This window comes from Syngnathus leptorhynchus, unplaced genomic scaffold (assembly GCF_054491065.1).
Source record: "Syngnathus leptorhynchus isolate UIUO unplaced genomic scaffold, UIUO_Slep HiC_scaffold_95, whole genome shotgun sequence".
Classification (NCBI taxonomy): domain Eukaryota; kingdom Metazoa; phylum Chordata; class Actinopteri; order Syngnathiformes; family Syngnathidae; genus Syngnathus; species Syngnathus leptorhynchus.
Genome location: NW_028232062.1, coordinates 209,485 through 215,000, shown reverse-complemented (window position 1 = coordinate 215,000; position 5,516 = coordinate 209,485).

Here is a 5,516-nt window from a genome sequence, read left to right as displayed (position 1 = left end):
TTTCGGAGCCGGCCGGGCATCACGCTCCCTCCTTGGATGGACAACATTCGTAGTTGACACTTTGTGTCATTTTATCCGAGCGGGCGGGCGCCTCGAGAGGCGGACCGTCCGGGGCGACTCTCGGCCTGTGTTTTCGGAGCCGGCCGGGCCTCACGCTCCCTCCTTGGATGGACAACATTCGTAGTTGACACTTTGTGTCATTTTATCCGAGCGGACGGGCGCCGCGAGGCGGACCGTCCGGGGCGACTCTCGGCCTGTGTTTTCGGAGCCGGCCGGGCATCACGCTCCCTCCTTGGATGGACAACATTCGTAGTTGACACTTTGTGTCATTTTATCCGAGCAGACGGGCGCCGCGAGGCGACCGTCCGGGGCGACTCTCGGCCTGTGTTTAAGGAGCCGGCCGGGCATCACGCTCCTTCCTTGGATGGACAACATTCGTAGTTGACACTTTGTGTCATTTTATCCGAGCGGGCGGGCGCCGCGAGGCGGACCGTCCGGGGCGACTCTCGGCCTGTATTTAAGGAGCCGGCCGGGCATCACGCTCCTTCCTTGGATGGACAACATTCGCAGTTGACACTTTGTGTCATTTTATCCGAGCAGACGGGCGCCGCGAGGCGGACCGTCCGGGGCGACTCTCGGCCTGTGTTTTCGGAGCCGGCCGGGCATCACGCTCCCTCCTTGGATGGACAACATTCGTAGTTGACACTTTGTGTCATTTTATCCGAGCAGACGGGCGCCGCGAGGCGGACCGTCCGGGGCGACTCTCGGCCTGTGTTTAAGGAGCCGGCCGGGCATCACGCTCCTTCCTTGGATGGACAACATTCGCAGTTGACACTTTGTGTCATTTTATCCGAGCAGACGGGCGCCGCGAGGCGGACCGTCCGGGGCGACTCTCGGCCTGTGTTTTCGGAGCCGGCCGGGCATCACGCTCCCTCCTTGGATGGACAACATTCGTAGTTGACACTTTGTGTCATTTTATCCGAGCAGACGGGCGCCGCGAGGCGACCGTCCGGGGCGACTCTCGGCCTGTGTTTAAGGAGCCGGCCGGGCATCACGCTCCTTCCTTGGATGGACAACATTCGCAGTTGACACTTTGTGTCATTTTATCCGAGCAGACGGGCGCCGCGAGGCGGACCGTCCGGGGCGACTCTCGGCCTGTGTTTTCGGAGCCGGCCGGGCATCACGCTCCCTCCTTGGATGGACAACATTCGTAGTTGACACTTTGTGTCATTTTATCCGAGCAGACGGGCGCCGCGAGGCGACCGTCCGGGGCGACTCTCGGCCTGTGTTTAAGGAGCCGGCCGGGCATCACGCTCCTTCCTTGGATGGACAACATTCGTAGTTGACACTTTGTGTCATTTTATCCGAGCGGGCGGGCGCCGCGAGGCGGACCGTCCGGGGCGACTCTCGGCCTGTATTTAAGGAGCCGGCCGGGCATCACGCTCCTTCCTTGGATGGACAACATTCGCAGTTGACACTTTGTGTCATTTTATCCGAGCAGACGGGCGCCGCGAGGCGGACCGTCCGGGGCGACTCTCGGCCTGTGTTTTCGGAGCCGGCCGGGCATCACGCTCCCTCCTTGGATGGACAACATTCGTAGTTGACACTTTGTGTCATTTTATCCGAGCAGACGGGCGCCGCGAGGCGGACCGTCCGGGGCGACTCTCGGCCTGTGTTTAAGGAGCCGGCCGGGCATCACGCTCCTTCCTTGGATGGACAACATTCGCAGTTGACACTTTGTGTCATTTTATCCGAGCAGACGGGCGCCGCGAGGCGGACCGTCCGGGGCGACTCTCGGCCTGTGTTTTCGGAGCCGGCCGGGCATCACGCTCCCTCCTTGGATGGACAACATTCGTAGTTGACACTTTGTGTCATTTTATCCGAGCAGACGGGCGCCGCGAGGCGACCGTCCGGGGCGACTCTCGGCCTGTGTTTAAGGAGCCGGCCGGGCATCACGCTCCTTCCTTGGATGGACAACATTCGTAGTTGACACTTTGTGTCATTTTATCCGAGCGGGCGGGCGCCGCGAGGCGGACCGTCCGGGGCGACTCTCGGCCTGTGTTTAAGGAGCCGGCCGGGCATCACGCTCCTTCCTTGGATGGACAACATTCGCAGTTGACACTTTGTGTCATTTTATCCGAGCAGACGGGCGCCGCGAGGCGGACCGTCCGGGGCGACTCTCGGCCTGTGTTTTCGGAGCCGGCCGGGCATCACGCTCCCTCCTTGGATGGACAACATTCGTAGTTGACACTTTGTGTCATTTTATCCGAGCAGACGGGCGCCGCGAGGCGGACCGTCCGGGGCGACTCTCGGCCTGTGTTTAAGGAGCCGGCCGGGCATCACGCTCCTTCCTTGGATGGACAACATTCGCAGTTGACACTTTGTGTCATTTTGTTCGGCCTGTGTTTAAGGAGGCGGCCGTCCTCCACTCGGTCCGTGTTTAAGGAGCGACACTCGCGCTCCGGTTCGGCCTGTATTTAGGGAGGCGGCCGTCCTCCGCTTGGTCTGTGTTAAGGGCGACACTCGGTCCATGTTTGAGGAGCCTGGCCCTGACGCTCCTCTCCGGCCTGTGTTTAAGGAGGCGGCCGTCCTCCCCTTGGTCTGTGTTAAGGGCGACACTCGGTCCATGTTTGAGGAGCCTGGCCCTGACGCTCCTCTCCGGCCTGTGTTTAAGGAGGCGGCCGTCCTCCCCTTGGTCTGTGTTAAGGGCGACACTCGGTCCATGTTTGAGGAGCCTGGCCCTGACGCTCCTCTCCGGCCTGTGTTTAGGGAGGCGGCCGTCCTCCCCTTGGTCTGTGTTAAGGGCGACACTCTGTCCATGTTTGAGGAGCCTGGCCCTGACGCTCCTCTCCGGCCTGTGTTTAAGGAGGCGGCCGTCCTCCCCTTGGTCTGTGTTAAGGGCGACACTCGGTCCATGTTTGAGGAGCCTGGCCCTGACGCTCCTCTCCGGCCTGTGTTTAAGGAGGCGGCCGTCCTCCCCTTGGTCTGTGTTAAGGGCGACACTCGGTCCATGTTTGAGGAGCCTGGCCCTGACGCTCCTCTCCGGCCTGTGTTTAAGGAGGCGGCCGTCCTCCCCTTGGTCTGTGTTAAGGGCGACACTCGGTCCATGTTTGAGGAGCCTGGCCCTGACGCTCCTCTCCGGCCTGTGTTTAAGGAGGCGGCCGTCCTCCCCTTGGTCTGTGTTAAGGGCGACACTCGGTCCATGTTTGAGGAGCCTGGCCCTGACGCTCCTCTCCGGCCTGTGTTTAAGGAGGCGGCCGTCCTCCCCTTGGTCTGTGTTAAGGGCGACACTCGGTCCATGTTTGAGGAGCCTGGCCCTGACGCTCCTCTCCGGCCTGTGTTTAAGGAGGCGGCCGTCCTCCCCTTGGTCTGTGTTAAGGGCGACACTCGGTCCATGTTTGAGGAGCCTGGCCCTGACGCTCCTCTCCGGCCTGTGTTTAAGGAGGCGGCCGTCCTCCCCTTGGTCTGTGTTAAGGGCGACACTCGGTCCATGTTTGAGGAGCCTGGCCCTGACGCTCCTCTCCGGCCTGTGTTTAAGGAGGCGGCCGTCCTCCACTTCCTTCCATGCACCACCACATTCGCAGTTGACACTTTGCCATTTTTTCAGAGAGGTGACACTTAGTCGTTTTTTCGAAAGTTGACACTTAGTCGTTTTTTCGAAAGTTGACACTTTGCCGTTTTTTCAGAGAGGTGACACTTAGCCGTTTTTTCGAAAGTTGACACTTAGCCGTTTTTTCGAAAGTTGACACTTAGCCGTTTTTTCGAAAGTTGACACTTAGTCACTTTTTCGCCACAGTGACACCTCCAGCGCGTGCCACGGCGCTTTTCAGGTCTTCTATCCGACCTTGTGCTGTCGAGGACGGCGTGTCCGACGCCGTGGGGAGACCAGCACCATCTCCTCCATATTCGTAAACGGGGTGCTTTGGAAAACGGGGGGAAAGTCGATGAGTACACTGACTACTGGGACCATTTCATTGTACTCTGGCGCACCTGAAGACCAAAAAAGGTACTGCACCTTAGCCCGGGTACCTCACCCCCTGGTACCTCGAGGAGAACTTAGAAAAATTTCGACAAATTTTTGGTGAGCTCCAGGGAGAGAGGCTGATTTTTCGCTTTTTGAGGCCGACCGCCGAACCGGCGCGGGGCGGACTCACAAGCCCCGCAGAGCCGTGGGCACTTAGTCGTTTTTTCAGAGAGGCGACACTTAGTCGTTTTTTCAGAGGCGACACTTAGTCGTTTTTTCGAAAGTTGACACTTAGCCGTTTTTTCGAAAGTCGACACTTAGCCGTTTTTTTGGAAAGTTGACACTTAGTCGTTTTTTCGAAAGTTGACACTTAGTCGTTTTTTCGCCACAATTGGCTCTGAGCTCCAGGGGGAGAGCCTGGTTTTGCCTTATTTCAGGCCGGCTGGGGAACCGGCGCGGGTCGGATGCACGAGCCCGGCAGAGCCGTGGGCACTTAGAAAATTTTCGCCGATTAAGCTGGGACCTCCAGGCGGAGACCGGCATTCCTCGTCCTCGGGGTTCGACCCAGGAACCGGCGCTGGGCAGACGCCGTAGCCACGCAGAGCCGTGGGCACTTAGAAAATATTCGCCAAGTTGGCTCTGAGCTCCAGGCGGAGAGGCTGGTTTTGCCTTATATCAGGCCGGCTGGGGAACCGGCGCGGGTCGGATGCACGAGCCCGCAGAGCCGTGGGCACTTTGCCATTTTCTCAGAGTCGACACTTAGTCGTTTTTTCAGAGAGGCGACACTCTGTCGTTTTTTCGAAAGTTGACACTTTGCCGTTTTTTCAGAGAGGCGACACTTAGCCGTTTTTTCAGAGATGTGACACTTAGCCGTTTTTTCAGAGATGTGACACTTAGCCGTTTTTTCAGAGATGTGACACTTTGCCGTTTTTTCGAAAGTTGACACTTAGCCGTTTTTTCGAAAGTCGACACTTAGCCGTTTTTTCAGAGATGTGACACTTTGCCGTTTTTTCGAGTCAACTTTCGAAAAAACGGCAAAGTGTCACATCTCTGAAAAAACGGCTAAGTGTCACATCTCTGAAAAAACGGCTAAGTGTCACATCTCTGAAAAAACGGCTAAGTGTCGCCTCTCTGAAAAAACGGCAAAGTGTCAACTTTCGAAAAAACGACAGAGTGTCGCCTCTCTGAAAAAACGACTAAGTGTCGACTCTGAGAAAATGGCAAAGTGCCCACGGCTCTGCGGGCTCGTGCATCCGACCCGCGCCGGTTCCCCAGCCGGCCTGATATAAGGCAAAACCAGCCTCTCCGCCTGGAGCTCAGAGCCAACTTGGCGAATATTTTCTAAGTGCCCACGGCTCTGCGTGGCTACGGCGTCTGCCCAGCGCCGGTTCCTGGGTCGAACCCCGAGGACGAGGAATGCCGGTCTCCGCCTGGAGGTCCCAGCTTAATCGGCGAAAATTTTCTAAGTGCCCACGGCTCTGCCGGGCTCGTGCATCCGACCCGCGCCGGTTCCCCAGCCGGCCTGAAATAAGGCAAAACCAGGCTCTCCCCC